Source organism: Clytia hemisphaerica, unplaced genomic scaffold (assembly GCF_902728285.1).
Source record: "Clytia hemisphaerica strain Z4C2 unplaced genomic scaffold, Clytia hemisphaerica genome assembly, whole genome shotgun sequence".
Lineage (NCBI taxonomy): Eukaryota > Metazoa > Cnidaria > Hydrozoa > Leptothecata > Clytiidae > Clytia > Clytia hemisphaerica.
Genome location: NW_027103871.1, coordinates 196,789 through 221,008, shown reverse-complemented (window position 1 = coordinate 221,008; position 24,220 = coordinate 196,789). Strand labels below are relative to the sequence as shown.

Here is a 24,220-nt window from a genome sequence, read left to right as displayed (position 1 = left end):
AAACGCAATTACAAAGTCCTCTGTATGAATTTTTGGATCTCGATGTCTTATTTATTATAAGTGGGTAAGGTTCTTTTCCTTCATATGCAGTAGTCTTGAGCAAGATTGTATTGAGTGAGCCTCGCAAAATGAACTTATTTGTTATTGTTTTATTTTCGTTCACTTTGGCGCTTCATCTATTCATACTTGAAGCCACTCATTATTCAATAATCGCATTGCTCGGCCGCCCAACATCATGGGAGGCCGACTATCATTTAGAAGTGGATTACGATACATGTTGTCAGGAAATGTGTAGAACTAACGAATCGTGTAAATCGTACGATCAAATATGGCAGCCGAGCCGTGATATCTACGAATGCCGTTTTTACAATAAAAATTATCAAGTTTTAAAAGCGGAAGGGGAGAAATTGGAGCTGATCCCGAGAGTTCAATATTACTCTAAGATGTACAAAGGCCTTACAGGATGTTTAGAATGGCGGGAGATGGCTGGGGCAAGAAAGAAAGGGGAATACCCCCTTGAAGACGGCAGTATGAAATGGTGCTTCAATTTCAAATCATGCCAAGAAGTTTACGACAGAAGTTATTTACAATCTGGAGAAGGCTGGTACGAAATCAACGTTGAAGGTCAGACTTGTTTAATGTTTTGCTATCTATACAGAATTAAGCAATCATTCGCTATTAAATTCTATTGCATTTTAAATGATTTCATTTACGGTTCTATACTTTTAGGAAACAGAAATATTATTCTCGCATTTTTCTTGCAGGAGTGATGATTCGACAATTATGTAAAATCAACGATGAAAAAGGATGGACAGTTTTTCAGAAAAGATTAAATCCACTCAAATATCAATTTCATAAAAAAACTTGGCAGCAATACACAGACGATAATGTCTATCTAAATTTATCCACCACTGAAAAATTTGATATTAATTTGCAAATATCTAGATAGTTCATTTTTCACTAAGCCAAGTTATTTAGGACTTTTAGGCACTTTCAGGGTCTATGGCCAGGCGGCTTGGTTATCTACGAACAAAGTAGAAACTTGAAATCATGGCGTTCTAAATCTAGACTATATATGATGTAGTTGCATGGAATGAAAAATGGGTTACACTAACTTCGCTTTCAGAGTCAAACTTTTGACGCGTGTTTCGAAGCAAGTTTCAATTGTTCTATACTATATTGTCTTGTTTTAAGGTTTCAAGGAGAGCGAAGATGATTTTTGGTTGGGATTGACAACTCTCAATCTCATGACGCGATCAAAAGAAAATGAGTTGACGATTGGTGTTCAAGCAGAAAATGGCAATTGGTTGGGTAAGATCAAGGACTTGAACAAAAATTTGTTTTTACTTAAGGAGCTTTAAGCTATATTTTGTGACGCTGTTTGATGTTCATTTTAAAACACTGCAATGGCTTCCCGTTCAACGATTTAAAAAAATCTGATTAAAGATGGCAGATATAGATTTTTCTAAGGTTTATAAAGGTCAGCCTGAAAACCTAGGCTTCACATATTCGAAAATATTGCAATGTCGAATAGACGTTAGTGTATAAAACAGAATCCGCGACGTCTAGTTTAAGAGCAGAAAGTTTCGCGAAATCAAAAAGTCGCGAAATTTAGCGAATTTAAGTTTTGCGAAATATGGTTTTAGCCATTCACTTTCGCGAATTCATATCAAATTTACTTTTTTTGGTAACAAAAACTCATAAAACACACAAAAATTTAGCAAACAGTGCAAAACTGAGTAGGAAAGTTTACTTTTCGCGAAAAAAAACTTTCGCGTTTTTCAGGATTAATTTCTTACCTGGCAGAAACTTTCGCGAAAAAGGATCAAAATCGCGAAAAACGTGAAAGTTTCTGCCTGCGAAAGTTTCTGTCCTTAAGTTAAAATAGTTTGTGCTAACGTGAAATGAGCTCGATTGCAAATCGGTTGAAGAAATTTTTGATTTTGAAACTCAGGTAAAGAATTGGGTGAATTTAACGTGGATAGTGAAGACAACGACTTTGCGATGACATCAAAAAATGAACGTTTGCCAAACTTTGACGAGTTCGACAGTGACATTACAGTCAACATGGCTTCGCGAAGTAAATTTATCACTTTTGATAAGGACGCATCACAAGGTATTATTTTATCGGCGAAAAATTTCATCGGGGAAAAATATTCGTGAATAGCACACCGCTATGCATACGTCATAATTATTACTTTTAACATTTGACCGAAATTCAATCCCACAATCCTTTTCATCTTGATTCGTAATGCGTGCAAGTTATTACTATTGTATTGTCAATAATAGTCTGGCTGAAATAGGATTTGACCTTGAAAAAATTTCCGCACTAGGTTTCTTGGTACCGTTAGAAGCGCAAATTGTTTGAAAATACCTCGATTTTCTTTGAAAATATGAAGATCGACCAGACCTTGCCAGACTGAAAAATTATTGGATTGGTTTTGATTTTTGACAAAGACATTGCATTGCTTTATTTCCTCTTTTAGAAGACATTGCAGTGTCTTAAATATCAATAATATGCCCCATCCTTTACACATCATGAGTAGTAAAGCCATTGCCAGAGCCCTGAGGGCACATTTTCTAGTTGAATCAGCTCTTGTTTGAAAATTGATGTCAACACTTGTTGGTTCTGATGATGAGGCTGTAGAAAACATCATCAACCGATCTGAACGTGATTGCCAATGCTGTTGATCCCACCATTGATTTGGCCATGAGCAGATATCCAACACTGTCGAAACTTATGGAAAATTACAAAGATGATCTGAAAACATGCTCACGTACCGCGAAATTATGGTTGCAATATCTGGATTACATGAAAGTTGTCAAGGATTTCATTAGATCAGAAAGGACAGGAGATTGGAACCTTTACCTTTTCACCCTTTCTCGGATGATAAACCTGTTTGCAGCAACCGCTCACATCCATTACGCTAAGATCACAAGGCTACACCTCTAAAATATGCTTGAGCTCAAGACAACTCACATTTGGGTTTACAAGCAGTTTTCAAATGGTTACCACACTGTGAGACGAAGCGATAAATTTTGGGCTGGTTTATGGTCGGATTTGATCATCGAGCAGGTAATGATGCGATCCATCAAAAGCAACGGAGGGCTCACTTGTGGGAGGGGAATCGCCGAGTCAATTTCGGATCAGAAGCATCCACAGATCTGCCGTTATCCACAACGCTATGTCAGCCCTTACCGGTGCATGCCGTAAAACAAGCGAGTAACATGTCAATCTTTCGTTGAGCATAATGAAGCGTGACGATAAAGATTTTGCTACCGTGAAGAATTGGTTTGACAACCACGAACCGTTCGAAAAAACAGAGCCTGAATTGAAGAGTCTCTCGAGTGGGCTGATCGCTGGGCCAGAGATTAACTGTGACGTCACCGAAGCCCCGAAGACGTTGGAAGAGGGATTCACATAAGTCCAACAATATTGTTTAGTCGACTAACTGCTCTTGCACTGGGCGAAATCTTGTCTTTCCATTTTCGAAAGATGTTGAGAAGATCAACTTTCAACAAATTTCCAAAATTTTCGAAAGATGAAATTTCAAATTTGTTGAAAGATATTGGAAGCTCATCTTTCGATGTCTTTCGACTTTAGGAAGATGAACTTCTCTATTTTTCCAAGATTTGGAAAGACGAACTTACAAGTTTGTTGAATTTTGTTGAAAATTCATCTTCCAACAACTTTCTATTTTTCGAAAGACGAACTTCTCTGTATTTCAAAAGTTTTGAAATATGAACTTTCAATTTTTCAAAAAGATGTCGAAAAGTCTTTTATCGACGTCTTTCAACTTTTCGAAAGATGAACTTCTCTGTATTTCAAAAGTTTCGAAATTTGAACTTTCAATTTTTCAAAAAGATGTCTAAAACTCGTATATCGACGTCTTCCAACTTTTCGAAAGGCGAACTTTTACACTTTTACGTTTAATGTTTAATGTTTAATATTTTTTAAATACACGCTTTTTTATAGGAACAATTTTAAAAGAACACGAGTTTGCTGATTTTAATGGGTTTTAATAGATTTTAAGCCATTTTAATTTCTGAAGGAAAAAAACTAATCGTAAGAACATTTAAGCCTAAAAACGAAAGCATCCACCGAAGGAGGACTTCAAAATATCTGTTCTGAAGGCACGTTCCAGCTGGATATGGCGGTCTGTTCTTACCGAACTAAAGAAAAAAGTCTGCTGGAAAAAAGTGGTCTGTTCTACTGAAGATTGGGACCAGCTGGAAAAATATGGTCTGTTCTACTGAAGATTGGGACCAGCTGGAAAAGTATGATCTGTTCTACTGAAGATTGGGACCAGCTGGAAAAATATGATCTGTTCTTATGAAAAAATAGTCTGATATCTTATATTTATAAATAACGTGTCTAAGAATTTCCTATCTGTTCTAAGGGAATTTTAAAAAAGTCCTGAATGTGGTTGCCTGGAGTGGCAGCTGAAAATTCTCCATCTGTTCTACAAAACATCTGGAAATTGTGGATCTGTTCGAACTGTTAGCTGGAAATTAAGTTTCTGTTCTTAAAAGTCCTTCAATGTCAAGCTGGAATTTAGCGATCTGTTCTTATAAGATTTTGTCAGCCCTGGTAGATAAGAACAGTTAACTCGCGTAAAATCAATCGCCTGGTAATTTCGTATCTGTTCTGAAAGTTTTTTTACCTCCTAGCTGGAAAAATATAACTGTTCTGAAGTAAAAATTTCTCGCCTGGAAAACGAGGAACTGTTCTTAATTTCGTGGAAATCCTTCCAGCTGGCAAATCAGAACAGATATTTGCAAATTTTAGGTCGGTGGCTGCTTCTGTAAAAACCTCGAAAATTAAGAACAGTCCAGACAGCCCAGCCTGAGCCAAAATTTTCTGGTTCTTCTTATAAAAAAAGCAAAAATATCGACGCTCGTATTTCGACGTCTTTCAACTTGAAAGATGAACTTCTCGGTTTTTCCATGTTGCTGAAAGAAGGACGCGCCAAAACGTTTACGAACCAAAGTCCGCACTGATGATTACCGGGGATCAAAAAGGTAAAAAGACTATTTGAAGCATAATTTTTGACGTTTAAAACACAAGAAGATACTAAAATATCTAAATTTCTTGTAAAATGAAATAGTTCTAAGTGTATTACATACACAGTTTATGGTTAAATACTGTAAATATAATATCCACATCATTGGAAGTATTTTTGCAAACCCCCGGAAAAAAAACTTAGATTATTTTCGAATGTTATGATTTATGATTGCCGGCAAAATTTCTATTTGCAATTTTGAAACTGGAAGCTGTCTGTGGAGTGGAATGCAGTGTGTGTATGTGTGATGAGGAAGACAGCAAACCAAAGCAAAGCCAAAATGCAGTGCAAATGGAAACTTTATTCTAAAGATATGAAATGAGAATCAAAAGATGCTAAGGTGAGCTCCTTTTTATATTATATATTTCTAATTATCAACCACACTTCAATCATACTTTTTGTGTCCCAGTCTGGACACAAAAAGTATGATTGAAGTGTGGTATGTGTCTGTATGACTATACAGACACATAGACATGGCTACACCACAGCTTTTCAAAGCTATGGGCAGTTCCAGTTATAGTCTGTTAACCCCCAGTGGACGATGTGGATTTCCCACAACAATTTACTTTTGAGAAACTTCTGGCAGTGTAGACCTAAAGCTCTAAAACACCATCTAATAACATGAAAACCAGAATATGATTCTTCAATGGGAATCAAAACTATAAAGTGCACTTACAAACATCAATTTGTCAGATCAAACAAAATTAATAACCGCACTGTCATCATTGACAATAAAACAAACGATTTTCTGTCAAGAGCCTTGTAAACATTCCAACAACTTCCATCGAAATGATCTATCACAGCTCAGTCTACCATTTTAGCGCGGTCCGAGGATTGAGCCGAGAACTCTCGCAGAGCGCCCGAGCTCCCGCGCGGCGCGCACCGCGGGATGAAAAACTTCAATCTGTCAATCATTTTCTCAAGCGAAGAGTACGCGAAGCGATTCTAGCTTTACGATAGTGCCGCGGATCATCAATGGATAGTATTCAATTATCATTATCCCTTTATTTTCATTACTAGAACTTTTGCAAAAAAAAGGAAAAATAGAAAAGTTGTATTTTTTACTGCTCTATTCACATACTGAATTTGAAAGATCTTCTATGTGGCGTTTTTTTGCAAACTTCAAAAAACTGATTTTTGTCCTGCCTTTGCGGGATTTTGGTCCAAGTGCTTGAGTGCAGCATAGGGTACAAAGTCCAAACACGCGTTTCCCGTAATTTTTGTATGAAGAGTTAGGTCTATACTGTCTGGGTATTAGCCTCCAGGGGAAGGCACTTAGGCAAAATTGGGTATGTTTCGCTGCTGGTCTGGTAACAGGGTCCCATTTTTAGGCTCCATAGCCATCAGACGGCTGGCCAATTAATCAGAAAAATTTCAAAACAAATGAACTACACAGCTCTGCTAGTAGTTGTACTCTACCATTTTTGTTTGGGTGGAGACAAAACGCAGAACGGCGGAATGCCGGAATGCCGGAACCGGAATAGGTGTTCCGGCCGGAATAGCTATTCCGCGGAATATGATTTTTTTTAATTTTTTTTATTTTTTGTATTAGCTATTCCGCGGAATATGATTTTTTATTATAATAATAATCTTTCTCTTTTATCACCCCTGAGGGTATATCTATGTACATAATCATCCATAATCACCCATTACCACCCATAATCACCCATAATCACCTATAATCAGCAATTGGCTACCTCATTGGCTGTTTTTTCGTATATAAAGGAATGCACTCGTGCACTCGCTTGTGAAGTCATTCTAATACACCTTTCCCGGGGTGTTGTTTGGGATTTTATGTTTGAGTGTTTCCCTTAGATATAAATAAGATAGAACTAGATTAATTATACCTCACGGAAAATTTGACCGGCTAAAAACGCCGTACGACCCGGCAATCGTCCGTACGGGGACGTCCTGCAGCGTACCTTGCGCGGCCCGTAGCCCGGCGTCCGGTAACAGTGGAGTGATGAAATTTGGCATGCTCCCCCCCCCTTCGATATGCTTGACGTCTCCAGAAAGTTTCAAGTCGTGAGACCAACCCAGTCCGGCGCTAGGGGAATGGGTTATTCACCGTCCCGTACGGGTCCTTTACGGTCTCTTAGCGCCCATCCGTCAACTTTTCAGGACTTCAGACCTATTTTTTCAGAATCTGCACCCAAAAAAACATGAAACATCAAAACCTGGATAAAAATTTTAAAGGTGACTTTGACCCGCTTCGATCTGGGGATCCCTAGTGCGTGATACAAACGCATTTAACCACTGGACCAACATCTAGCTGTGCTCTAATGAAATTTTTCAGCGATGTCATACCTTCGTTAGCTTGACTTGGCCCAGATGGAAAAAAATATATAATCATATTCCGCGGAATACAAAATATAAAAAAAAAATCATTATTCCGCGGAATAGCTATTCCGGCCGGAACAGCTATTCCGGTTCCGGCATTCCGTCGTTCCGCCGTTCAGCGTTTTGTCTATACCCTTTTTGTTTTGATTTAATGTTGTATTTTAATGAACAACCAGCCAGGTCAATCATTCGAGAGCTATGCATGTTAGCCTCCACTGATGCAAGTTGCCCAATCCAATCTCACGGTATATGACAGGTTCCCAAAAATTTAGATTTTTGATTATTTTGGACAATCTTCAGGGTGGAAATCAGAAAATCTTTTAATTTTTCATCTAACTTTTATTAATTTTTGCCACTTTTCAGGGTGAAAATGGGAAAAATTTTCAATTTTTCGTTCTGACAGAGTCCCAATTTTGCCGAAAATTCATATCTGACATAGGGTCCACTTTTCAAACTCCAACCGCACATCCCTGTCGGCTGTCTAGATCAGTGCCCCACCCCCTAGGTGAAAGCCTCCTTTTCAAAAGTTTTCCACCAAGGACGTTTTAATACCAATTTTTTATCTATTATAATGTGTTATGTATATAGGAATTCTTCTTGATAATCAACCAAGTAAAGCAGCTAGTACAAGACATGTCATTTAAATTCCTTTTCGTAAGAAGCTGGCAACATCATCACACATACCGTGAGTGGTCCTAAATCCGACAACCCTGCCTAAATCCGACGTGGTCTTTCAAAGATACAAACTAAAATGAAAACTATATACATATTCCTGCTCGGTATATGCGCGCGACCAATCACGGTATACACTTAGTACTACCCTTGAAAGTAGGTTTTCGATTGATACAGTGACAGATAAAAAGAATATAATCAGATAAAATAATATCTGGTCCCTTTAGAACCTTTGAATTTTTTCATCTTTCAATAGGAGATTACAACATTTTAGGAAATATTTTAGATAATAAATTTCTCTGACAACCCGCAAACCGATTTTAAGATTTTTGTAAGGAAATCAAATTCACATAACACACCACCAGGTACCAACTGATATGATGTCTTGTACTAACTGCTTGATCCCCCTGGACCAAAGCCGGTCACTTAAATTGTTTTAACTAGTTGTCTTTCCATTTTCAGGAGATAAAATCAAAGTTGGTTGGTTGGAATGCAAGCTGTCAGATCATTTTATTTTGGAAAATTCTTATTCTGACTTTCCTGTTAGAATTAATGAAGATTTTGTCATAACATGGTTGAAGTAAAAAATGATGTTAAATTAAACTCAACGTGGAATATCAAATGATAACATAGCTGAAGGTAGGCCTTTTAGACATAGTTTTTTAGTCTAAAAACAAAGAAATGTTGACGTTTTTGTTTTTTCTATGGAACTGAAAAAGATGACATGATTAAATACACATTTTTTAATAAGCAACTCCAATTTTCTGGTCAGGCCTAGGGTTACCTAGCATTCTGGTCCATTTTCTGAAAAAATTGCTTTGAATACCCCTAATATTATACCATATTTATGTGTATTGGGTCAAAGGGCTATAGTTTGCCATGGTTAGATCATCTAAAACAGCTGTCACTTTTCGAGATAGTGGAAAAAATTGACAAATTTGAGGCCTCAAGCCTTAGCAGCCTGATTGCTTATAAAAAATGTGTAGAACAAGGAAATTACTTTTTAAACTCTGAGGTGGCAAGCTTTACAGTGTGTCAAATTTTCATAAAACTTTCATGTTTATAGGATACATTGAATGTGTGTTGACATTGAGCCATTGAAGTTTTGGGGATTTCATTGAAAATAGATTCATTTTATCCATTGAACAAGGAACAAAATACAACACGGTAAGTATTTTTTGTAATACAATCCAGTAATACAAGACTATTGATGATACTATTCCATTGTACATCAAAAGAAGCTAAAATTTTGTTACAGTACACAAAGTCTTGGCCTAAGTTCAAAATATTTTTGAAAATAGGTTTTTGTAACCTTTTTTAGAACTCTTTAGAAATAGAAACAATCTGAATAATTTGTCTTACTAAAGGGTCTTTCTACTATAGTCTACTGAAAGCTGTAAATATAACTTATCAACAATTTTACAAACCTCTTTTAGTTATACACTGTTTGGTATGCCTGGATTTCAATACTGATTCAATTTCTATTTTTTTTATTAGGGTCATGACGTAAGGACAGTTACTGGCTGATTTTGAAATGCACTTGAAAAACGATGCTGCAAAACAAAAATGTATGTTGCTGCCATGCAATCAAGATATTTATATGCTTCATGTGGTAGTTCGAGTAGTTCGTTTCATTTTCGAAAATAATAACTTGGTAATATTTTCATTGCAATAATTGGTTGCTGAATGATAGAAGGTATTCTTGTACTCTTTAATGCTTAATTGTAAGAGTCAATCTGTACCATCTTCAAGGGATTGACAATACTGTACCATCACGTGTTGTATAGCACAATAACCTCAGTCTAATAAGTGAACAACTAAACTGAGGACTGGAGTGAGATTGTGGGTCATATTTTTGGAAAATATCACCGTAATATAATTTTATAAGACCCCCTCCCATTTTATGATTTTTTCTGAAAAGGGCTTAAAAACCTTCATTTTCGACTACTCTAGGTCCCAAGTATATTATAAATTATGATAAAATATTGCAAAATCTAATAAAAGTGGGGGTCTGATAACAAGGTGGAGTTTAAAAATTTTCGGTCTGGTTCAGATTTATGCTTTTTTACTGTGTAATTTTTCGTTGGATAATGTGTTTAGGTTTGAAAATATTCTTCAAAAGCATTCAAAAATATCCCTGAATATGTTTAATTGAAAAATGGAGAGACTTTGGTTTACCCCTGAATTCATTTTGTCAAAATGTCGGAGTCCACAAATTTTTTTTACATTACAAAGTAGGTGGGACGTTTATTCAGACTAGGGCATTTTGGGAAAATCATCTTATATCAGTTTTTAATAATGACTTGTACTTTATGGTTTTTCTACCCTCCCCTATAATTGAGCACAAAAGAGTTTATTTAGCATACTAGTAGCTTTATATTCATAGTGTCATCTTTTAGAGTGATTTGCATAATTTTTTAATTTATTATACAGTATTTTTATATTTTTCATATTTTTTACTTCATTAGTTTTTTATTTATAATACCGGCTAATACCCTCAGGCACCCAAATCTTCCCTAAACCCCACCGCCCATAATTTTGTTCCACCATCCGCCCATTCAAGAAACTTTTTGACTTTTTTCTAGGAATTTTGACTTACCACTCGGATTCGAGAGTCTTGTTTTACTTATCAAAAAATATTACAAATAGTTTTGAAACACCGGTATATAAGTTGAACCTTTTTGACGACGATGTGAGTAATCAATTCCAGTTCCCAAACATTGAAAGTTTGCCTCTCTCTCAAACTCGCAAAGGGATCACACAATTTTTTTATACTTATGTATAAGGGTATTTAAATTGCAATTTACACATTATGCTTGTTTTTTTTGTGATTTAGGAGATTAAATTATTTGAAACTTTGTTAACTGAGGCTCAGCATATGCTTTATAGGCAATGTTTAATTTTTCCAAGAGATCAGTCTGGATATGCTTGTTAGCAGTATGCTTATAAAAATGTCTATAATTTAGTAGAATTGATCTCCATTGTAGAAAGCCATCCCAAAGTATTTAACGAGGATTTCGCACTTACGGGAATAGAAATTTCAATGTATCCTTTAATGTCCTTTGAAGCCTATGGCCAATCTATTCCTTGATAGGGACTAAGATTCTAAAAAACTTATAATTTAGATTAGTTATTATATTATTGAAAAGAGATTAGTTATAGAAATTACACGCATTTTTTATAAGAACCAGTAAATTCTTGCTCAGGCTGGGCTGTTCTTAATTTTTCTAAATCTTCAGGCTTCTTCTTATGATGTTCTTAGCCGCTTAGTTTCTTTACTTAAGAATCAGTTAAAATCTGTCGAAATTAGTGTTTTAATAATTTCTGAAAGCTGAGGCTCAGATTGTTCTTAATTGTTTTTAGGTTTTGGCCAAATTTCAGCCTCGTGTTCTAATAAAATTGTTCTTATACAAAACGTGTAATTTGTCATTCAGAATTATTTATTTAGACTACTTACTTTTTTAGCAAAAAGTACTCCCACTACCGTACTATTTTGTTTCAATTTTCTGTTTCTATGCTTTTGTAAATAATAAATTGTTCGTTTTAGTGTCACAGAAAAAATTTATCCGCACATAAACACAAATTATTTAAAAATCTCTCATTTACTTTTGAAGACTTGTAATGAAAGATTTCGAAAAAAGCAAAAAATCATCTTCCCAAAGTATTTAGAAAGTTTCGGAATATGAAATTTCAACATATTAGGAAGTTAGGAATTTTATTTTTCAAGCCTGTTGGAAAGTTTGAGAATGTGGTCTTTCAACTTTTTGGAAAGTTGGGAAGACGATTGTCGAAAGATGTTGGAAGGTAAGGTGCACAACTTCCCAATCCTTGTTGAAAGACCAACTCTTTAAAACCTGTCGAAAGATGTCAGAATATGAAATTTCAACATATTAGGAAGTTGGGAATTTCATTTTCCCAGCCTGTTTGAAAGTTCGGAAGGTCGTCTTTCAACTTTTTTGGAAAGATGGGAAGATGATCTGGTCGAAAGATGTTGAAAGGTAAGGTGCACATCTTTCCAATTTTTGTTGAAAGACCAACTTTCAACTCTGTCGAAAGATGTGGAAATGTGACATTCCTACATCTTTCCGACGATTTGAAAGACATTATTTCGCCCAGTGACTCCTCTCAAGTCTTCTAGAGGCAGAGGCAAAATCATCGTCAGCTTGTCAAAACTCCGACTAGTATTTCAAAATTTTGACTTAAAAGTGTCTAATAATTAAAAATTTCCTGCTCAAGGGAAATTTTTCTTAAAACGGTGCGCTTTCTCCTCCTTTTTCCAGTGCGCGGTTTTTTTACCGCCATTCTACTACGCCCATGTACAGTATTACGCCACCGCCCTTCTGTCTGTCCGTTTTGGTAGAAACGGTGCTTGATACCAGTAACACACCTTCTGCCGTCTGGACAGGGAAAAGCTTGCTAAAGTCGGGTACTGGCTATAAAGATATATTTTCTGATTCCGCGCTCCTTAAACAAACAACGTTTTCAAAACAAAACAAGATGCGGTCGAAGCGAGGAGAGAATCGTTTGATTCATACTTTCTTTGTTCTTGAACATTTTCTTTGCTTTAGTGGTCAAGAGACTTTTCAAACCAAAGAAACTTTGTATTGATTTTTCTTTGTAAACTTTTTCAACATTCTGTCATATCGTATAGTTTTTGCTCAAGTTTTCATAAAGCTTTCTGAGTGAAAATCTACCTTAAATCAGTTTTCATTTTTAGTTTCTTGTTTTCAAAAAGATTTTATTTTAGGAATTTAATGGCTTCTAATATAGAAATAAATAAACAGAAATGCAGCTCATGGTTTTTGAATAAGTTGGAACATATTTCTTGATGCTACAACAGGTTACTTCTGGATCTGTCCGCTGTTTGTTAACAACCGTCAGCAAACCGTCAGGTGTGGCATGATTTTCAAACTCGACAAAATCATTTCAAGTAAACTGATTCTGGAATTTGTTGATGACACTAAAATGGAGTTCATGTGTAAATTAGAACAGGATTGGAACTTTCTCCATGATGCTACGTGTGAAAATGGTTATTTCTAGATCTGTCCTCGTTTAACGAATTATTTGGTGGCTTGATTTTTCAAACTCGACACAGAATTATTTCAAATACCGATTAAATGGAATATGACAATGGAGACTAAAATGCAGCTCGTGTGTAATTTGAACAAGATTGAACTTTTTTATGATGCTACACATTAAATGAAACGTCATTTCTGGAGCTGTCGCATTTACGGTCAATAGCTTGGATTATTCAAACTCGACTCACATAATTGTTTATAAGTCGAATTGACCTTGATGGAGGAAAGAGGGAGAAGATGAACAAAGACAATACAACGAAGAAGCTCAATAAATCGATGTGGCCAACCATTTTACATTTTTTGATGTTGTTTCTTATGGAAGTTAAATTTAATGATATTTTGAATTTGACCTTTGGGTAGAAAGTTTCGAGCTTTCAAAATTCAATTCATTTTTGATTGACTACATTACATTGCAAAAGTCTAATTTTTACATTTTTTTTATTGACACTGTCGTTATGTATATTATATAGATGTTATGGAGGAAATTTTTAACCACATCTTTTGCGGCTCTTGTTTTAGAAAGTGTCACATTCCATGCACATTCTAATTTCGATATTCTTAGTCATAAAAACAAATAATTGGAGTGGCAAAAGAGATTCAAAAGTACACACGCAGTTGAAATTCTGCATTTCAGAGTTGAAAAAGTTGATAAAATATATTACAAACTTGTAAAAAAATTCGAAAATAATTTTTTTGTGCATTTGGAGTAATGTTCAAGCTCTATCAATCTTTTTACCTAAATAATTCAAAGAAATAAAATTATGACGGAATATCGTCGGATTTTTCATACCAGTTTTGAAAAACAGGCGGCAACGAAGCTCGCTTCAAAGAGACAATAAAAGATAGATGTCCAGTCGTTTATATGTTCATGGTTTCAGCAAGAAATTTTGATCTGTTCTGATAAGATCTTCGAGAATTAATCAGCTAGAAATAATAGTGGGTTCTGACGAGACAGGGGTATAATCAAGTTCATCTAACGTGTTCTTGTTGTCTAGGTAATTAGAACACATCTTTCGTGGAGAAAAACAAATATTTTACAAGTTTATCTTGGCAAACTTTTTTCCTAGATTGTAGAACACATCAAACCATAAAGTAGTGACAAGTTTAAGTAATAGTGTGATAAAAGTTTCCTAGAAATCAGAACATATCATTTGTATGAAAAATTGAAAGGTCATAACATTTGGTCTCCCAAAAGATAAAAACACATATTCTAAAAAATCTCTTCGCTGGCTGCTTCTGAACTTTTTAGAACACATTTAAGCTTCGTGCCTAGGCCACATTTCTGCCTCAGTGACCCGAAAAGAGATATCTTTAAGACATCATTTAACATATACACGCTTTTTTTAAATAAGAATACACTTTATAAAAATGTCCATGATGAAAATGGCCAAAAAATTCAGAATATGCTAAGAATATCACCATCATGGAATTTTGAGACGTATGTACTAAATGTTAAATCTAGTCTGAATTAGGATCCTAACCTAAGAATGCTGTAAGAATATTTTAGGATGATTTTCCGAATAAAGTTAAGAATATCCATGATGAAATGGATTTACACCATTCTTATAAAAAACGCGTGTATGTTGCAGTATTTTAAAACAAAAGAAAAAATAGATTATCATAAAATAACCACCTAGGATGTAGACGATGTTATCGTCCGTTACAGTGATAGTAAAGGCGGGAAAAAATGGCGGTATGGCGTTATGGCGGTATACGGAAAAAAATCGGCGGGAGAGTTTCGAAGAAACGACTGTTAACTCTTTTCGGCAAAAAAACCCGTTTGCGAATTCTCTTCGGCTTCGGGCTTTTTTCTTAGATAGTGATTCGTCTTAGACTATAACATAGTCTACCTAGGATGCTGCCAGTTACCGCTACCTTAGGTTCACAATGTTTGCTTTATAAATTCCAAACTTATCTCACAGCTTATGTTATCATCATTTTTATCCACAATCATGGACAAAATACTTGGCACAAAAGGGAAATTCACCGGGGTGTTTTGAAACCACAATCGATTTGTAAGTGCTCTAAAGTAGGTTCGCATGGTAGAGTTTTAACTCTGAGTTTTAACGCTAGACTTAAGACTTACGACCTTAGGATTGAGGATCCAAAAGTTCAAAAATGGCCCGTAGGCTTGAAATAGAGCCTAGAAACCAATAATCCCTCCAGATCGAATACTCGATGAAATCAAGTTGAAGGCAAAAAATTGACATTCTCGCTCGAATTCAATTTTTCGAAAAATTGTAAATTAGCCAAAAGTGCCAATATATTATGACCATGATTGTCTGAGAAACTGAAAATGCCAAATTCTGTCAGCGGGGGTCTAATTTCAAGTTTCAAGCAATTTTTTCGGGCTCAAAATCCGCCTTTTGTCCATTTTAGGGGCTAAAACTTGAAAAAAAGTCAAAATTTTCTGAAATTTTTCACGTTTTGACTTTTCGTAAATTGGACCTTTTCAAAAGTTAAATATTTCACAAAAAATTGATTTTGACCTAATGAAAATGCTCAAATGGTCGGAAAGGGTTATTTTTCACATTTTGGGGTTTTCTCCTAATTTTAGACCCCCCGCAGAGTAGAAATCGGCATTTTTAATTTTCAAAGACAATCATGGACAAAATACTTGGCACAAAAGGGAAATTCACCGGGGTGTTTTGAAACCACAATCGATTTGTAAGTGCTCTAAAGTAGGTTCGCATGGTAGAGTTTTAACTCTGAGTTTTAACGCTAGACTTAAGACTTAGGACCTTAGGATCTGAGGATCCAAAAGTTCAAAAATGGTCCAGTAGGGCTTGAAATATAGCCTAGAAACCAATAAATCCCTCCCAGATCGAAATACTCGATGAAATCAAGTTGAAGGCAAAAAAATTGACATTCTCGCTCGAACTTCAATTTTCGAAAAATTGTAAATTAGCCAAAAGTGCCAATATATTATGACCATGATTGCAGATTATGTCATTTCTACCACGATTTTGCTGAGAAAATCACTAGTATTTTCATTTTCCTTCATTTTTCTATGAATACAAAAGTCATCAAATTTAATCTGTTATCTGTTATTTACATAAACGAGGCGATGATGTTTCGCAATGAGATACTTCTAGAATGTTAAGTGGGTACGTTTATAAAAACCAAAAGCACCATGTACGCTTTTTTACAAGAATGTACCCTATAAGAGTATTCATAATAAAATGTACCAAAAAATGATTGTCATTTTTTAATAGCATTTTGGATTACCTGGAAATTTCCAATCATCCCCCAGTAATGGCCAAATTTCTTCTAAAAGAGTCATATTTTTTGCTTGAGGTGGATATTTAATTTAATTTTTGGTTGAATTTTGATCCTAGCTAAAGAATGCCCCTGGGAGGGTGTTACCCTTGCCGACCGACAGGGGTTTGCCGCTGAAGTTAGACCCTACGTGGAACTCGTGGGTTTTTTGAAAAGAGTGACCCTGAATGGGACTGAAATTCCAAAAATTTCTCAAAAGCTCCCTAATTCCCCGAAAAAGATACCCTACGAGGGACTGATCTTTCTATCTTGGTGTTTTTGCAATCCTAAGGTGAAAAACCTGAACCAGCTGCACATCCGTGTCCCCCCTTCCTGGGAGAAAACCTTATAGATATGTTAGAATGATTTTCCAAAAAAAGTTAAGAATATCCATTTCTAGGGGTTTCCCTGAAATATTTCAAAATTCATCAAAAATTTTCATTTTGGTTTTTGGCTACTTGAATATGAATCGCACATGCGAATAAGATATAGAATGCCTTATAGTGTAATTAGGATAATTGAATTGACTTTTAATTGAATTTGATTTTAAAAATCTTTTCTTTCCCTAATCGAAAACAATGAACATTGAAGTGCTTGAAAAAAAAACTATCCAGATTAAATTGCATACACGTTTTTTATAAGAACAAATTAAATTCAATAGCCAAAATATTAAGAATAAGTTAAGAACATTCAGAGGCTTTTTCGACTCCAAAACACCAGATTTCTTAGGAAAATGGACAAAAATACTCAAAAAATGGTAAAAAAAGAACATTTTAAGAACTTTTGTATGTTTAAAACTCAAAAGGTTATGAACATCTGAAGGCTTCTAAAATTTCGAATGTTCTTATAAAGAAACGTGTATTGGACTTGCAAGCGAGTTGACGAAGAGTTGTCTTTCTCGTTCGTGCCAAGCCGAACCCTCTCTTATGCGTAAGACAATAACAGAGCCTCTACAGCACTGACCTTTATTATGGACCCTGGAGAGAGTTTCTCCATCCCGGCCAAGCAAAATATTTTGATCGGAGATTTTTGAAAGTGTTACCCGCATCGAGAGTGCTAGATCTACTTCGCTCGCATACAAGTGATGTAGCGCCGTCTTCGCTTGCATACAAGTGATGTAGCACTGTCTTCGCTTGCATACAAGTGATGTAGCGCCATTTGTCGTAAGGCTAAGTTAATTTAAAGATACAATGGCTTCTTTACGCGTGCCACTAAAAAAACAACCTCCGATTTAATATGGTGGATATAGCTTGCTTGGTCTAGAGTTAATGATGGTCAGTGCTCTAAAGTCCAGGTGCAGCGTCAACTATTTTGATAGTCTCACAGGTCAACCATGCCGTCTGTTAATTTGATGTTGATTTTGTTGAAGTTTTCTTTGCATACAGTGTTTCCATCCTTGATGCTACTCTGCTTCGAAGATTTGAAAACTTCAACTTGAGGTTTGACACCATTTTATTTTGCTCCATTTGTAGACTTCCTGTTGTCGGTTTGCGGTTCGTAGATTGTTGATAGGTTAATATCGTAATAATATATCGACAATATTTCAAAGAAAACTAAAGGGAAGATTTTTTCGATTTTTCCAATTTTGGTCACTTTGCTTTTAGCATAGTATAAGAAAGCCGCGGCTATGCTTTCAGGAATAGCAACTGGAAAACGTAGTGAAAATACACGAAGTTACAACGAAGATTGACGTCAGTGTCTGGGGTGAGTTCCACATTCCATCCATATCGTCTCCTCAAATGCCAACCGTCTTCGAGTAGGATTTAGTCACCTCAATGAGCATAAATTTAGACACGGTTGTCGTGATACCTCAGATCCTTTTTGTGCGTGTAGGACAAATTCCAGCGAAAAACTCTCAACACTTTCTTTTGCACTGCTCTATTTACTCTCAGGTAAGACATCTTTTATTCAACAAGCTTCTGAACCTAGACGTAAACATTTATCCACTAAGCCCTCCTAACCTCTTCAACCTTTTGTCCAGCAATACCTTTCAACATAAATAACTCAATGATTAATCTTGCCATTGAATTTATTCTTGACTCTGAGAGGTTTAGTAGTGCCTTAAATTAGTTAGATGATCTTCACAGCTCTATAATGTTTTTTGATATTTGTGTTTTATTTTTCTGTGTTCGTTTTGTATGTACACGCTTTTTTATATAAGAATACACTTTATAAGAATGTTCATGATGAAAATGGCAAAAACAATTAAGAATATACTAAGAATATCACCATCATGGAATTTTGAGACGTATGTATTAAATGTTAAATCTAGTCTGAATTAGGATCCTAACCTAAGAATGCTGTACAAGAATATTTTAGGATGATTTTCCAAAAAAGTTAAGAATATCTATGATGAAATGGATTTACACGTATATGTTCGCAAGTGTTGTCAGGTTGTGTAGTTTCTCAAATCATAGAAAAATGCCATCAGTTAGGAGACATTTTGGCGGAAAGAAATTTTGGCGAATTGCCTGAAAAATTCGCCAAATTCGCCAAAGTTTCTTCCCGCCAGATTTAGATTTATGGGCCATTTGTTTAGCCAAAATTAGTTCTCACCGAATTTAAGGGCGCTGACCATAGTGAATTTTTCATAATTGCCGTGTTTAAAATGTGTTTTCTGACTGATGTAACCAACAAAACTATGGCATGTTATACATTTCTGTTAGAAAAACTATCCCTGAATCTGAAAATTCAAAGATTTCAATGAAAAAAATTGATGAAGAAGAAAATGAAGACTTTTGCGAGGAAGAGTATTTCAACTTTGAAGAGCTTAGTTTCGGCGAAGAAAAAACATTTTGAAAAATTTTTCGCATTAGATGGTGTATCTTTTATCAAACAATAATTTTTGAAAATGCTTCTTTGTCTCGAAATCTTCAAAATAGTGGTTTTTCATCAATTTTTCATCTGGGTTTTGCTTAAATAAACAGTCATAACTTTTGACACATATTTTTAGAAAAATTTTCCGCAAAATTTTAAATTGTTCAATTCTTTGCGGACAATGTATTGAAATTTTGAAACAAAAAGGTTAATTACCCATTAAAACTTAGCGCTTTTTATAAAAGAAGGTGATGCAACATATTATCAACGTCTTTTTAAAGTTCACAACGTCATTTCTGCAATTAAATTCTTAATTACTCTGAAGGGATTTGTTTAAAAAGCAATTTATAAAGGCAATTCTTTGTTAAAAGTGTTAAGGAACCTAAAACATAACTTTTATCTTCAAATACTAAAATCAATTTTCCGACTATGGCCAGAGCCCTTAAATTTCTTTCACACAAGTCTCTATTTCTCTTAAAAACCCCTTTTTCATCCTTTTTAAGCTTAGACTTAGATATTCAACAAAAAATGGGTCATTCGCTAAAATTATTTTGCACTAAATTTAGCAGTTTTATTAAATCGCCAAAATAAATTTCGCCTAATCGTTCGTTTGTTCGTCAAACATGAGTTTTCAACCAAATTTTAGCCCCGATTTTGTACTAAAAATATTCTAACTGTATGCCCATAGTTATCTAACACAATGTGAAAGAAGTGCCGGTGAAACTTTTTCCTACAGCGCGGATAAAAATTTCGCTTGAAGTCTCAACGGGAATAAAATTTTTATTGTTTCATGGTTAAACTAGCAATTAGCCATGGCTAAAAATGTCCCGCAGAGGCGCAGAGCATACCCAGCCCGGGAGTAACCAGGACTAAAAAAAGTCTAAAGAAAGTACATTTGAAATAGCCATTTGGTCAAGGGCAGCTCCATTTTTCAGAATGAAAGCGAGTCCAATATTTTGCTAAAATCAGAAAAAAGCTGCCATGATATATGAACCAATACATGATCTCTTTTCAAGCATAACATCTATAAGCATATGACTTAATCCAGAGGCCACTAATATGCTAGCGGAATTTACAGAATTTACAGAACGCCCCAGGCCCTTTTCAGCGGGAAATATAATTGATAATGGAGTGGGGATATTTATTGATTTTATGTATTCCCGTGTTGTTTTTTAAAAAGAGTTAAAGATACTACTCTTTACCAAAATGACATGTGGTACAACATTGTGTTTGTATTTTATTGGACGTCTGGTTTTAAAAAGTCAAAAAGTTTTTTCAGTTTTGATTTGAGCAAAGTGCACTTTTTTTTCAACATCAACACGGTACAGTGTGCAGTGGTGGTATTAGTAGAGAGAGTGTTAGAGTCTGTTCATTATATGTGACAAAACAATTCAAATTGAAATTACTCCAATAGCGTGTGTAATAATAAGCTTTTCTTAGAAGCTTGAAATGTTTTGTCCCAGTCTGGAATTCAGGTAACTAAGGCTGAAAATCTTTGGCGTACATACACATCGAAGTACCGTTCTGACACAGTGGCATAAACAGCATTTTCAAAGTTTGCTAAAGGTTGCTACCCACTCAGCATTTTATGGTCGTCGAACAAGACGCACAGCTCGGGCGTTTTGGTAGCTGAACGCTTTTCCCATTCCACTGATCCAAAATAAAGGAGAGATATGCTGCACATTTTTTCTTTATTCTATTGTTGATATCTTTTTGCACACGGTACAAGAGAGTTAAATGTCTCCATTGATTGGCTATTTATAAAAGAGCAATAGGGAAGCCGCACAGCCTAGCGAAAAAAGTTGAAAAGTTTCAACTCTTGTTGCGCTCAAGGCGACAGCCTTTGAAGGCTTGATTTATATAATTTATGCAAAAAAGCCGTGTGCCTTGTTCGACGACCCAACGATGTAAAAATAATAGATAACCAACCAAGCCTTGATTCTCAAAAAACATCCGTGTTACGGTTGTAAAAATATTAATGACATTTTGCATCGTAAAAAGTGCAATTAAATAAAAACTTGCTTCATTTGCAACCTTCTATTGGACAGAATCGATCACGTGATGTATATTTTTCCAAAGTTTGGGTTAGGAAAAGTGTATTTCCCTATAGGTAGCCTCACAGAAGGAATTTTTTAATTATATATTATTGTTCTATAAACATTCATCTGTTTATTTTGTATCATGCAACTTTCATGCACTTTTCATACGCGAGATATCGCATTTCAAACCAAACATATGTTTTTCAGATAACAGCATTTTATGAGCGTTTACTTATCCAGATGAAGATTAAGTGGTATCAGGCCGATCCGTAGTCAATTTGTCTAAAGATTGGTACCTTTATCTTTCGAAAAAAATTCCAAAATTTGCAGTAAATAACAATTCAAATTTTCTATCAATTCAGTGGATGTCAAAAAGTGTGTCAAAATCTAGCTAAAAGCATAACACGCACTGCACACATAGCTTTTTGATAGAGTGCTCATTTCAATAGGAAAACAATGCTTGTTCTCTTGGGAGAAGTGCCTTCTAGAGGTAGTTGGTTATCTATTATTTTTACATCGTTGATTGGCGTAAAGGATTATTCACAAAATAGCAGCAAATACTTCATAATCCATCGTTTCTCGGCTTTTGTTCTGCTTAGGTCACAGGTTACGGATGCCCCTAAGAAGGCCTTCGGCCTTATATTGTGACTCTCGAGCTCCAACCCTAACCCTAACGGATAATAACGAAACCCCCGTCCGTCCCCTAGGTCCACAGATTGAAAAATTTCGCTTGCGTCCTGGTGGATGATATCGTCTGCCAACCTTGTGGACTAGCAGTGCAGACGGGACTTTCGATTTCTCGCTTTCACAAATGCTCTGTGTAAAGTGCACGAAAGTTAAAAAAAATATCACGCAAAAAATCGAAAGAAACAACATGAACATGAATTTTTTTCTGGCGAGCAAGTCCGCTGCGTAAAGCAACAAAAGCCCCTGTGGGGCAAAAGTCCAGTGAGATGGTTTTGAAGTGAAATTTCTAAACAATAATGAATTTTGAATGGGGACGAAATCAATTTCTCAGTGGGGCTGAAATTCTAGGGTATTTTTCCCACCAGGGATAAAATTTTTGCCAAATTTTCCAGTAGGGCTGGGGCCCTAGCGGGTCTGTGACACATGAATGGGCGGTTGGGTGGACCTGACAGTCTTTTATTCGTCATATGCCCAAATTCAAGAAGATAAGGTCGCTTTTTCTTTAATACTTTGTCTGACAATCAAAGGCTGTGCATCTCAACATCTGCTTCTGATAGCATCGGTATTGTTTTCCTCTCTAACGAAAAAAAAATGTGCGCAAAAATATAATAACAGAAATGTATTTAAACTTTGTCCTTGAAGTATAGTTGCAAGCCCTTCTTTAAAAGAAGTAGATGTGCTCCTCTTCACTTCATGGCTTTTTTGTTTTGATTTCGGAGTAAGAAGGGTACAAAACCTGGACTGGTGAAACCATCCAACGGATGTGGAGCAAGATGATCAGAAAGAGGGAAAGAAAAACATTTTTTTTTATATCAGCATAATAATATAATACACTTCTTATGTAAGACTAAAATCTTACAGATTGTATTTTTTTCAATTTCTCTTTTTACAGTTCAAATAAAAACATCAAAATGTCAGGAGATTTAGCAAATGTGGAAACAAATTGACGACCAAAAAAAGAAGATTGCAGAATCTGAAATTCTATAACCTAACATAACCCGGTGGGTACTTAGGTAAAATGGGTGCCGGATATGTGCGAGCCAAGGGTCCCTTTTTCACATCCTCGAAAGTCCCCAAAAACAAAGGAAAAAGAAAATCATGAAATGAAATTGAGTCTCTGTAAGAGTTCTAGAATTACAAAAATAAAAGATCGACATCCTCAATGGGTCGTAAATTCTTGAAACTTTTGACTGTATTATACCGGGTGTCCCAGAAAAAAATTCCACTCTTTGAAGTGAATGTTCTCGAATTCTACGAATTTCTAAACAATCAATCCTTTTGCATTGGAAAGAGGAAGGATAGACTTAAATTTTGAGGGGTCATTTATTAAATTTGGTCAACTGGATCAAAAGTTAAGCCATAATGAATAAAAAATTATTTTTTTGTAATTGCCACCCTCGACTCCATGGCTTATCTAACCCCCTTACGCTATTGATGATTCTGATGGACGCGTTGACGGGGGATATAAGCCCTGGTACACTTTAAAAACGAAAGTACTTTTAGGCATGTACGCGAAACGTATGTCGATTAGCATAATCCCGCCATTTTACAAATTCCGAGAATTTGAAAAAATCAAAACAAGCTAAATATGTAATGTAATGAATGGCTGATGTAAATAGTAAATTTAAAAGTCAAAGACAGATTCTCAACATGAAGAAGTTGAAGTATGAAGAACTCTTGGCAAACCAATCAATTGACAAAATTGCAAAATGTCATTTAAATGAAACTTGATTGGCAGAGAAAGATACTACGAGACCTTGATAAGCAGTCTATCCTGGTCTATCCCTGCACTGAGCGAACTGGAACTGCTTGTAAAACAATTTTTTACAGAAAGACAAAATGACTATGGAAAATAGTTTAAAGATTCACTCGAAAAGACCCTCTGCTGTCCACATATAATTGTTTTGCTCGAACTGATTTCCAACAGCAATCTTGCATGTTTCTTTATAATCTGATCACTCGTGATGAATGACTGATGTTTATACATTTTGGCATCTATCTTGTCCATGACCATGGGCATCAGGAGTATGAAAAAGAAAAAAGCATACATCTCCAGTGATTGCTTGACTGGTAGTCAAAATGAACTGATCGGTGAAGAAGCTGCTTTTTCAGAAAAAATTGAGACTACGTACAATACAAACTCACTGCAAAAATGTTCTGGTTATGGTTTATACAATTATGTGAACGATTCTAATCAACTGATGAATGTGTAAAAGAAAGAAACTTCAAGTATTGAAAAAGAAATAAATCTGTTTCTTTAATGTTT

General features: G+C 35.4%; 1 long non-coding RNA gene across 2 annotated transcripts in view; it reads left to right on the top strand.

The window, feature by feature from the left end:
- Nucleotides 1-5,278: 5,278 nt before the first annotated feature.
- The window catches only part of LOC136808326 (uncharacterized), a 103,235-nt gene continuing 84,293 nt past the window's right edge, over nucleotides 5,279-24,220 (top strand). Inside the window, exons 1-4 of one of the 2 annotated variants that reach the window (XR_010846864.1) lie at nucleotides 5,279-5,403; nucleotides 8,538-8,714; nucleotides 9,142-9,242; nucleotides 9,573-9,689. This is a non-coding gene — a long non-coding RNA (uncharacterized lncRNA). Of the gene's footprint in view, nucleotides 5,404-8,537; nucleotides 8,715-9,141; nucleotides 9,243-9,572; nucleotides 9,690-24,220 lie in introns of those variants that run through there. The other variant, XR_010846865.1, reaches the window with a different exon arrangement.